This window comes from Argentina anserina, chromosome 5 (assembly GCF_933775445.1).
Source record: "Argentina anserina chromosome 5, drPotAnse1.1, whole genome shotgun sequence".
In the NCBI taxonomy this organism is placed as follows: Eukaryota; Viridiplantae; Streptophyta; class Magnoliopsida; order Rosales; family Rosaceae; genus Argentina; species Argentina anserina.
The window spans coordinates 13835678-13848708 of record NC_065876.1 but is presented as its reverse complement, the minus strand read 5'-3'; positions in this window follow the sequence as shown (position 1 = coordinate 13848708).

Genomic DNA, 13031 nt, shown 5'->3' with positions numbered 1-13031 from the left:
TAGGTCGTTTACGTTCTTCAAACTCTTGAAAGCTGCCATGGTGAATGTGATTCTATCATTTACGTTCTTCAAATCCGCCAGAAATCAACGCGTTTTGAAAGTAGTCAAATGGCTAGATTGACCGCGACTATTGTCAATATCCTACAAAGAAAAAAGTCAAAATCAGACCATGATCCTAAAAAAAAAGAGCCAAGCCGATCAGGAGCCGAGCTAAGCCGGAGCCGAGCCGAGAAATAGCACATAATAGAAGATTCGGCAGCATCTCTTCCATTAAAGCCCTCATATATTGCACAATACAACCATCCCCACTTCAGCTCAATAAGGACTCCTCCCACTTCTTCTCCGCCGGACTTCTTAGCTTCTTCTCTATCGGACTTCTTAGCTTTGTCACCATCGGATTCCAGCTCTTCGTCTCTATCGGACTCCGGCCTTTTGTTAACTGTTGTCAAGTCTATGAAAGAAAAGCAGTCAAGCGATTAGGTCGTTTACGTTCTTCAAACTCTTGAAAGCTGCCATGGTGAATGTGATTCTATCATTTACGTTCTTCAAATCCGCCAGAAATCAACGCGTTTTGAAAGTAGTCAAATGGCTAGATTGACCGCGACTATTGTCAATATCCTACAAAGAAAAAAGTCAAAATCAGACCATGATCCTAAAAAAAAAAGAGCCAAGCCGATCAGGAGCCGAGCTAAGCCGGAGCCGAGCCGAGAAATAGCACATAATAGAAGATTCGGCAGCATCTCTTCCATTAAAGCCCTCATATATTGCACAATACAACCATCCCCACTTCAGCTCAATAAGGACTCCTCCCACTTCTTCTCCGCCGGACTTCTTAGCTTCTTCTCTATCGGACTTCTTAGCTTTGTCACCATCGGATTCCAGCTCTTCGTCTCTATCGGACTCCGGCCTTTTGTCTCCATCGGACTCCTCTTCTTCGTCTCCATCGGACTCCGCCTCCTCCTTGCTCTTGGCAGCTTCTCTGTTTGCTCTCATCAACTTCTCAGGGTCTTCGAACTTGAACAGCTTAGCATCTTCCTTTTTAGGCTTCCGCTTGGCGTCCATTAAGCTAACGAGATTGGTGGTAATGGAGAAGAAAGGCACAAGTCTATTTATAACAAAAGGAGGGTTTATGTCCGTCCTTAGACGAGCTCATCACTAATTAACACACATTTATAACAAAAGCAAAGATTACACATGGGGGATTCCCCACCTATTTCTTTGCCTTCAAATGCGTTGTCATTTGCTTTTAAATGTCGGTTCGGTCCCACAGACAAGTTGAGTTACTGATACAATTTTTATTCCAACTATTGGAGTGCGGTTTACAAGCGCACATATAGCAAGAGAGGCTGACAACATGCAGTGGATTGTTAATATAATGGTGGACAACAAAATCAGTGCTTGACGCAGAGAAGATGACTGCATGAAAGATGTGATAACATGTGATATCAAACATCTATATCATGATAGCATGTGCAAACATCTCTTTTGGTCCTTTAATTCGTCTTGTTCTTTCTCATCATTTGGAACATTACGGGACACATTTCTCATGAGTGGGAATATAATAGATCAAACATCTATATCATGATAGCATGTGCAAACATCTCTTTTGGTCCTTTAATTCGTCTTGTTCTTTCTCATCATTTGGAACATTACGGGACACATTTCTCATGGGTGGGAATATAATAGATCAATCATCTATATCATGATAGCATGTGCAAACATCTCTTTTGGTCCTTTAATTCGTCATGTTCTTTCTCATCATTTGGAACATTACGCCTCCACACATTTCTCATGATGGAAAGGCAAAAAGCAAAGGACAGAAAATGCCGGAAGGATGGAGATACTAGAAAGCGCAACTACTAAATATATATAGTAAAATGTGGAGGAGCTGCTACACTCAAGATAAAGCTGCAAAAAGAATATGGAGGCAATATCATTGCCCTGGTAAAAAAAAGAAGTGAAGGAAAAAATGCTAATCATGTATTTTAATCCCACTGGTTGGCCTTCATCATTGCCCACTACTGAGAAGGAATTAAAAAAGAAAAGAAAAAAAGATGTTAATCAAGCTCACAATGACGGAATACTTGTTGTCATACTGACATCCTATGGTAAAAGTGGAGATAAAAATTACTGCAAAATTTGCGAAGCCTCGAAAGCTAGCTCCACAAATTCTTCAAATCAAAGTGCATACTTCAATCTGCGCTTTCGGCACGTGACGACAACATGTCTGCAGCACGACTTGAAGTTGGGGCATTTGTAGACACATGAAATTTAATGAAGTAAATCATTTTCATTAAATGATTAAATCGACCAAGAGCCCGACAAAATTGCATATCTGGCCCAAAAGTCAACAAAGTTAGTGCGAATCCGAATAAAACTCGTGTCAGCACATAAACGGATGATCGTAATCGAAGCTATGTGACTCCGACGTAAATCGGAATATTGAATGTCATTGACGATTCGAAATGGTAATCGAACATTTGATTAAATTAATAAATTCCTTAACGGATATAATTAAGTCAATTATTTTCTGTTTAATTTAGTTATGAGAATAATTAATTTTAAATTAATCGAAAAATACATATTGATTTAATTATACAATTAAAGAAATTTATTATTTTAGTGTCATTAAAATATTCTACAAAATAGAAACCTTAACACTATAAATACCCCTTTCAACATGAAGAGAAAGGACTTGGAGAAGAAGAGAGAAAATCACTTAAGCAAAATCACTCTCGACAAATCCCGAAGTCTCTCAAGTCCACGAAGAATCATCAAGCTGCTAAATCGATCGTTCTTCATCAAATCCAAATCCGAACTCAAGTTCATGAAGAATCATCAAACGACCAAATCGATCGTTTTTCATCAAATCCGAATCCAAACTCAAGTCCACGAAGAATCATCAAGCTGCCAAATCAATCGTTCTTCATCAAATCCAAATCCAAATCAAACTCAAATTCTCAAAATCAAGTGCACGTCACCCTTGAGCCAAGTCACATATGGAGATAGAATCAGAGGAGTTCACAAAGATTGTAACCACGCGCTTGATTATAAATAAATCACATTTTTATTTGTACACGTGTTTGCATTCTTATTAGTTTTTTAGATTCGCGTTCTACAACCAAATCTCAGAAAAACTAAAATAACATGCGATTTGTCAACGCAAGTTTAAGCCTGGTAACATGCATTTTGTTCCCTTCTATATCCAGAAATACAAGTAGCACAACTCTAATTTGCTAGCAGTTTGGAGTTAAGACATATTAAAAAGAAAGTCTCATCAGGTAAAGATGGAAAATAGAGAATATAATCTTCAATCCTAATGGAAAATAAAAAATATAATCTTCATAACATAAATTAACGTCAAATATCAAAAATCATAAAAGGAAACAGAGATATTTGGTTATCTGTGTGTGACAATATCTTCAATTTTCTGTCTAGAGTAAGTAGTCTAGCTAGGTAGGAGGACAATGTTCCCTGTTCCATGGAAAACCCAAGTATCATTGAATATTCAAGCGATTATAATTTTGCTATAACCAAAATAGTGAAATACGCAGGAACATCATAGTTATATGATTTCTAGAACTAAAGAATACATCAAAAATTGAGTTTATTGAGCTAGGAAGTGACCGGCTTTATCACTTCTTCTGCTATAGAAGAGAGTAATCATCTGATACAGGCCCTAATAGGATCTAAACTCGGGTTGAGTAGAAAAAATATTTGAATAAACTGATTCTATTGAACTTCAAAAACTGAGAAACCAACATAAGCTACAACTTGTAAATAACTTAAATTCAACTACTCACAATAAATGCTCCTAAACTACTAAACCTTCCAGCTAAACACACATAAAACACAAGAATAAAGCAGATAATAATGACTAACACAAGTCAAGAAAACACATTTAATGTAGTTGGACTCTAGGATACTTTTTAGAAGTCAATAAAACATATTTAATCTAACTTTTAGACTTTCTAAAGAAATACTGACTGCTTCATTCTCCCCGGGTTGTAGAAAACTCGTCCTCGAGTTTGTACGGACTGAGATGTTTGACATTGAAAACATCTAAAGTCTTTAATTGACTCGGAAACTGTAGTTGATAGGAATTTTCGTTTATCTTCTTGAGAACTTTGCAGGGGCCGATTTTTCGATCTTTGAGCTTATTGTAAACTCCAGTAGGAAACATGTCCTTTGTTAGAACTGCCCACACCAAATCACCTTCGTCAAACACAACCCTCCTACGGTGTTGATCTGCTGCAGCTTTATACTTCAGATTGCTCTCTTTTATTCTCTTTGCACCTCTTCATGGATGAACTTGATATAGTTTGCCATTTCTTCTACCCTCTTACTGACTTTGCTTGGATTTGGAAGTGAAGTCAAGTCTAGAACATTGTTTGGATTCTGGCCATACACTACTTAGAAAGGAATGCACTTCGTGGTCCAGTTTTGTGACATGTTGAATGCAAATTCAACATGTGGTAACACCAAGTCCCATTCCTTAGGATTATCACCAACTAGACATCTGAGCATATTTCCCAAACTCCGATTGATAACTTCAGTTTGACCATCAATTTGTGGATGGTAAGCACTGCTGAAACACAACTTAGTTCTAATAATCCTCCACAAGGTCCTCCAAAAATGACTAATAAACTTCGGATCAGGATCTGAAGTGATGGTGCTGGGTATGCCATGCAGACGAACCACTTCTTTAAAGAATAAATTGGCCACATTGGTTACATCCATTGTTTTACGACATGGAACAAAATGAGCCATCTTTGAGAATCTGTCCACCCTACCACCAAAATAGAATTCATCATCCTTTGAGTTCTAGGCAGGCCAAGGACAAAATTCATGTTCACATGTGTCCATGATGTCTTGGGAATAGGTAGAGGAGTATATAACCCAACATTTGTTAAACCACCCTTACTTCTTTGGCACACATGACATCACACTAAAAACCTTGTGACATCCCGCTTCAACTTTGGCCACCAATAAGTCGAAGTGATCAGAGATAGAGTCTTGTTACGTCCAAAATGACTTTCTTGATAAAGTTCCTTGAGAATTTTCTCTCTTAAAAAGAACCTTCTGGAATGCATAATTGGTTACCCTTGAAAAGATAGCCATTATAAACATTGAAACCAGTTTGCTGACCAGCCAATGTTTGCTCCATAATGGGTGCCAAATATGGATCTTCCTTGTATTGGTCTTTGAAAACTTCAAACCCCTTCACCTCAATGCGAATAGTAGACAAAAGAGAAGCTTTATGACTCAGTGCATCAGCCACCTTGTTATGAACTCCACCTTGTATAATTGAATTGCTCTAAGAAGTTTACCGAGCTTGCATGCTTCCTGGTCAATTTAGACTGCCCTTTGATGTACTTCAAGACTTCATGATCAGAGTAGAGAATGAACTCTTTATGAGCCAAGTATGCACTCCAATGTCGTATGGCTCTAACTGTTGCATAAAGTTCAATGTCATAGGTACTCCATCGAAACCTTGCACCGGTGAGTTTCTCACTAAAAAATGCAACTGGTCTCCCTTCTTGACTCAACACTGCTCCAATCCCCACCCTTGATGCATCACAATCAACTTGAAACACCTTTTCAAAATTAGGTAGAGCTAGGACTGGTGCTTCACATATCTTTCTCTTTAACAGCTCAAAAAACTTTCAGTAGCTTCCGACGTCCAACTAAACTTATGATTTGTCTTCAAACAGTCAGTAATTGGGGCAACCAAGCTGTTGAAATTAGGAATGAATCATCTATAAAATGAACCAAGCCCATGGAACCTCCTGACTTCATGTATATTCTGAGGTGTAGGCTAATCAAGTATAGCTTTCACCTTTGAAGGATCCATAGAAATTCCTTCCGAATACACCACATAACCAAGAAAAGTGACTTGTTCAGCCATGAACATGCACTTTTTTCAGGTTAGCATATAGCTGCTCCTTCCGTAGTGTTCCAAGAATCTATCTTAGATGTTGTTCATGAGCAATGCGGGATGGGCTATAGACAAGTATATCATCAAAGTAAACCACCACAAATTTTCCAATAAAACGTTTCAATGGCTAGGCGCATTGCATTAGCCGAATGACATTACCTCCACTCATACAGCCCTTCCTGAGTTTTGAAAATCGTCTTCCACTCATCGCCTGGACGAGTTCGAATCTGATGGTAGCCGCTCTGTAGGTCAATCTTGGAGAACATTTTGGCATCTCCCAACTGATCTAGCATATCATCAAGGCAAGGAATCAGATAGCGATACCAAACAATGATCTAATTGATTGCTCGACTATCTATGCACATTCACCATGTTCCATCCTTCTTTGGAGTTAATAAGGCTTGAACTGCACAAGGGCTTAAACTTTCTTTTATCAAGCCCTTCTCCATTGCTTCAGTCACCTGCCTTTGCGACTCCTCGTGCTCTTTTAGACTCATTCTATACGCTACTTTATTTGGAAGGCTAGAACTAGGCACAAGATCAATATGATGTTGGATACTCCTTAGCGGCAGCAACCCTAGAGGAAGATCTTCTGGCAACACATCTGCAAATTCTTCAAGTAAAGGCTTTATTTCTCCTAGATTAGCTGAAATGGGACTGCCCTCTTTAGCCAAGCAAAGCATATTTCAACTTCTCCAGCTTCTTGCAAGAAGTTGGTGATTGAGAGGAAATTGCCTCCCTTTGTTGCTGCCCTTTGCTTTTGAACACTGTCATCCTTCATTGGTGCAAGGACTATTTTCACCTTATTGTTCTAAAATGTATATGTATTCTTTCTACCATCATGAATAACACTTCTATCAAATTGCCATGGTCTTCCCAGAAGGACATGACAAACATTCATTGTAGCCATATCACACCACACTTCATCCAGATATTTATTTCCAATAGAGAATGATACAAGGCAACGAGTATTAACGATTACCTCATTCCCCTTCTTGAACCAAGAGAGCTTGTAAGGTTTTGGATGCTTCTCTTGTTTCAATTTCAGCTTCTGCACTGCTTCTGTTGACACTACATTTTCGCAGCTACCTCCATCAATAATGAAGTTACAGACCTTGCCGCCAATGGTGCAAGTGGTATGAAAAATATTCTGACGCATCCAATCTTCTTCTATCTCCTCCTTAGGTATTATCAAGCTTTTATGGATAACTAAGGCTCACCGATGTCTCCATAGACCAATTCCTCATTGCATTCATCATCAACTCCTTCATCATAGATGGGATCTCCCATTTCGTCATGAAATTCCTCTCATTCAATCATGAGCTATTTATTCTTGTCCAAACGGCTGCAGGAAGCTCGCCTACAATCGAAGGACTTGTGATTTGGCTCTCCACACTTGAAACAACGAAGCTTGGATGCATTGTTCTATCCCTGCTTGACTGGTCCTAAAGGATTTGTACAATTTCTAGCTGCTGGGGGTGAACTTTGAGTCTCAAATTTACCAGCTTTTGCAGGTCCTTGTCCATTATTTGCTGCTTGGTGGATTGTTGGGTTGGTACCAGCTCTGAAATATGGTCAAGCGCTAGGCTTGCTTTGCCGTTTCTCAATTATTACAGCTCGCTGATGGGTCTCATACACGAACAAAAAAGTATGAAGATTAAGAACATCCTGCAAATCTTCCCTCAAACCTCCAATATACCTTGCAACTAGCTGTTTTTCATCCTCATTTAGGTCGTTTCTGGCCACCAACATATAAAACTCTTCAGTGTATTCATCTATCGGTCGAGCACCTTGTCTAAGGTTTTGTAAGCGTTGATAAAGGGTACGAACATAATTAAATGGAAGGATATTCTCCCTGAGCTTTTTCTTCATCTTCTCCCAGTTCATAATTCTCTCTTTTCCACGTCTTTCTCGCTTCATCTTCAACTGCTCCCACCAGGTAGATGCTCGTCCCATTAATTTGACTACTACCAATTTCACCTTCTTGTCATCCTGAACTTCCTTGAGTTCGAATATACTCTCAACATTATTCAACCAATTAATGAACTCTTCAGCTTGTAAGCTACCATAAAATTCTGGTATCTCAAGCTTGATGTACATCTCCCACCTTCGATCATCCCGAATAGGTGGCTCCCGATGCGGAGCGCGCCCATGAAACAGGTTCTCAGAACTTGCATCTGAGCCATCACTCTGTTCAGTAGATCTTGCAGCTTCCAACTCGGTTATTCTTTGAGTTAGAAACTCCACTTGTCTCCTGAGTTGCTCAACTTCAGAAGTTGGTTACCTACCTCGCCCTCGCTCAGCCATGGGCTCTGATACCAGTTGATGTAGGCCCTAATAAGATTTGAACTGAGGTTGGGTAGAAAATAGTTAAAAGGGAAAGAAATTGAAACCCTTAAATTAAAAGATTTGAATAAACTGATTATTGAACTTCAAAAACTGAGAAACCAACATAAGCTACAACTTGTAAATAACTTAAACTCAACTACTCACAATAAATGTTCCTAAACTACTAAACCTTCCAGCTAAACACACAAAACACAAGAATAAAACAGATAATAATGACTAACACAAGTCAAGAAAACATATTTAATGTAACTGAACTCTAGGATACTTTTTAGAAGTCAAGAAAACACATTTAATCTAACTTTTAGACTTTTCAAAGAAATACTTACTGCTTCATCATCAAAATTGCAGCACAGCAATTACAGTAGTATTTCCATAGGAAAATTGACGAGGTTATCAACTTCTCAACCAAAGACAGCAGTTGACGTTTGCACATAAATTATTATCGTCACCAGTTAAGCATATATCATCTAACATAACATATGGTTAAACCAATACATTAAGCATTTGCCTTCTGATCATCATGAGAAATTTATGGTTCTCACATACTTACCTTCCCCCATTAGCATTTCCCTCGCTTTCTTCAGCTGGTTTAAGCTAAGCTGGTGGACCTTAGACAATTTACCAAACTCTATCCTCACAGAGCAAGAGCCTCTCATTCGATACAGTCACACTATTTGAGAAGAGGATCATTATCATCTGCAGAAACCAACGATTCTTTAGTTATACAAGAGGATCATTATCATCTTCAGGTGATCTGATTGGATTTTTTTGTTGTTGCTAAAAGCTATGGAGTCAAATGGTATGAGGTTCCACTTAAAAAGCCGTGAAGATTTGGTTCTATATATATGTCACCTAGTTAGGCCCCTAACTATTTGGATTTCAAATCTTACGTATTTCATCCGATGATCTCAAAAGAAGTTTGGGTAACAATTGATTCACGAGAGGATTTGAGTTCAAGAATTCAAAGCTAAGGAAGAAAGGTTAGAAAGGTTCTAGTACATCAAAACCATATTTTAAATGTAAAATTTAATGAAATCTAAAAAGCCTTACCTGTTTTTTTTCTTCATCTGTGCAAGTTAATTATGTGATTCTGCATCAGCATGTATCAACTGAGATGGTATAGGTTAATCATGAGTGAGACGTCCCCAAATCTACTCTGCCTCACTTTCAAGCAATCAAGCATGATACCATTGTTCTAAAAATGACCAGTCAAGGCATAAATGCTCGATTGTGAATACAAACACAACTTTGCACAATATCATCTACAGTCCAGTACTGGAATTCCAAAACAATAATCTCATATCGATGTTTGTACAAGGGATAAACTTATAGAAGGACTCTTCAAAAAAAAATTGTAGAAGGAAAATCAAAAGGTCCTTTACCTTCCTCCACCCCCAATTAATTGTTTTCCCTGAACATAATCAACGTAGACAGTAGGGATGGAACCAAACAAATAGACATCTATTGCAAAAAAGGCCAACTTGTTGATTCTAAATGAAACATGGTCTGGACAAAGGAAATAAACATGAATGAATTAACTATCTCAATTAGTTGGAAACTGGTGGAAGAACAGGCACAATAAAATAATCTGAGTTCTATTGCTAGCTGATAGAGAAGAAATATATATGAATGCCAATTGATATCAGTGGCCTCTCTAGCTCTGGAGAAGATCAACTACGAAGTATTTTGTATCTCTCTAGGTAGATAATTTTACGCATCTTAATGTGCTTTCAAGATGAATAATAAGATAAATTAAGTTGTTATTCACAATGAACCTGTCATTGTCACCGTCCTAGCTAGCAAATCTACTGATGAAATTAGTCAAACATCCCCTATATAAGATTTTACAAGAGAGAAACACTAAAACCTCAGATAATACAGAACTTGCACCACAAGGACTTATTGGACAGATGCTAGTGATGTGGGTTGCAAACTGCGTTAGGTACCATAAAATAATGTATTCAAAAACAGATGGAACCAAAAATGAGTATGTTAATTGAACATACGTGCAGAAGAATCAGCCATGGATGTGAAGCAATGAGCAATTGAGGCTGCAAGCTTAGCTTGAGGTTTCCTTTATATAGCAATCTACAGTATAAGCATCAGCTACACATTACTATAGTAACAATGGATGATTGCAATTACCTCATTTTGCAATTCAGAGAAATCAGCCATTTCATACTACTACCAAAAACAATAGTCTCAAGCTTGAAATCAACTTACAAGACAATAACAATTGGTATGAAATTTTTTTTGGTCAACCGGAAACATTAATGCGTGTTAAATAACAATATCACCCAGCCATACAGCAAAATATTTTCAAGACTCCAAAGCATATTATCTAATATCAAATCAACTCCAAATCATACAAAAACGAACTACAACAACCCATTGTCGAAATTTCTTCATATATGGAAGTTATGGCATTGCAAGACTACACTTACGGGCATCGTTGTATCTATCATTCTAGAGCTGAGTCTGAGAAGGTTCAACTACCTACAGCAAAATACTTATACTGGGTGAAGAAACAAGGAAATACTGCTCAGACAAACTATAACCCAACCTATGTAGAAGATAATTAATCTATGCAGAAGGACAAATTAAGAGAAGAAAAAAAAACCACCATCACCAAATCTCAGAAAAAATGAAACAACATGCAAGACCCAAGTTTAAGCCTGGTAGCATGCATTTTGTTCCCTTCTAAATCCAGAAATACAATTTTAATATGCTTGCAGTTTGGAGTTGAGACAGATTAAAAGGAAAGTCTCATAAGGTAAAGATGGAAAATAGAGAATATAATCTTCAGTCCTGAAACTTCTGGTGGAAATTTCTCTATCTTCATTTATAACATAAATTAACGTCAAATATCAGAAATCATAGAACGGAGATATTTGTTTATCTGTGACAATATCTTTAATCTTCTATCTAGAGTAAGCAATCTAGCTAGGAAGGAGGACGAAATTCCCTTTTCTTCGACAAAACCCAAGTATCATGGAACATCTATGATTTCTAGAACTAAAGAATACATCAAAAGTTGAGTCTATTGAGCTAGGGAGTGACTGGCTTATCTCTTCTTCTGTTGAGCAACAAATATATCATTGATTGTAATAATAGGTTGTGTATGAGTTGTAAAGTTTCCTTATATGTAGTAATAAGTTATGTATGAGTTGTAAAACTTTTTTATGTGTAGTAATAGGTTGTATATGAGTTTTCTTAATATTCTCACTGCAGCTATAAAGTTCATAGTACAACATCAATAACAATTCACTTCAGCTATTTCTTTTCTTCTCTTTTAACATGGTATCAAAGATTCCTCTATGTTTCCTCTTACTTTTCTTACATTCATAGTACCAACACCCTTTCTGCAGCAGAGGCAGCAGACAACAGATTTCAGCAGCATCAACAGCAGCAGAAGCAGCAAGCAGCAGCAGCAGCAGCTTAATTTCTTCCTCGTTGCATCTTAATTTCTCGTGCAGCCTCTCCTATCATTCGTCATGGCTGGTGATGATGATGTTCTTTCACCAGGCAAATCAGTTCCCCTCAATTCCATAGAATCATCAAAATCCAAATCTCCCCTTTTAGATCCCTTTTATACTCATCCCTCTGATCACTTAGACATTGTCCTAATTACTAAAGTCTTGGATGAGAACAATTACAATGGTTGGAAAAGAGATATGCTTCGAGCTTTGAATTCCAAGAAAAAGCTTGATTTTATCAATGACACAATTGAGTCTCCTTCATAAAAGACTGCTCTAGATGGCTACAAAACATGAACTCGGGACAACAACTTAGTGCAGCAGTGGATCACCAACTATTACTCTTCGGCACAAGAGGTATGTGAGGACTTACATGAACGATTTTCACAAGGTAATGAAAGGTTTTTGGGATGAATTGATTTCCTATTCTGAGGTTCCACACAGCTCTCAAGGAGATCAACAGAGACTAATGCAATTTCTGATGGGTTTGAACGATACTTACAGTGCTATTCGCAGTCAGATTCTTTTGATGAACCATTTGTCTACAATCCGACAAGCTTACGTTGTTGTTGCCCAAGAAGAGAAGCAACGTCTACTCAGTGCTACACATCCAGCCGAGTCCAACGGTAGTGCGGCAATGGCGGTCGGAAACTCTGGCAGATTCACAAATCAAGAACAAAGTAGCAGACCCAATTTCAATCAGGGAAGGGGGAGATCTGAGCCAAATCCCCAACCACATTCTGGCAGATTCAGTTCACAAAACCGGCGACAAGGATCAGGGAGATGCCGCCCTCAGTGCGTCCACTGTGGAGACCCTGGACATTGGGTTCAGACTTGTTTTGAACTGATCGGCTATCCTCCTGGTCACCTAAATGCGAAGCAAACTCAGCAGACTTCCAAGCCGAATTCCAACACTGGTTTTAGAGTTCCATCTGCTAACAACGTTTCTAGCATTGTAAGTTCTTAAGCTGGGCCTTCAATCACTCTATATGAAGTCCAATTTAATCGATTTCTGGCAGCCGTTAGCAGTATGTCTCCAAGCTCCAACTCTCATGTCAATGCAACTCCGAAAGCTAATGCTGCAACTAAACCATGTTTGTCCAAGGTTGCTTCCCGCAATTGGATCATCGATAGTGGGGCAACCGATCATATTTCATCATCAATTGAATTAATTCATGTTGATAATCAATGTTCCTTGCCTCCAGTCTTATTACCAAGTGGGGATAAAGTTGCTATTATTGCAAAAGGATCACTGCCCTTAAGTTCTA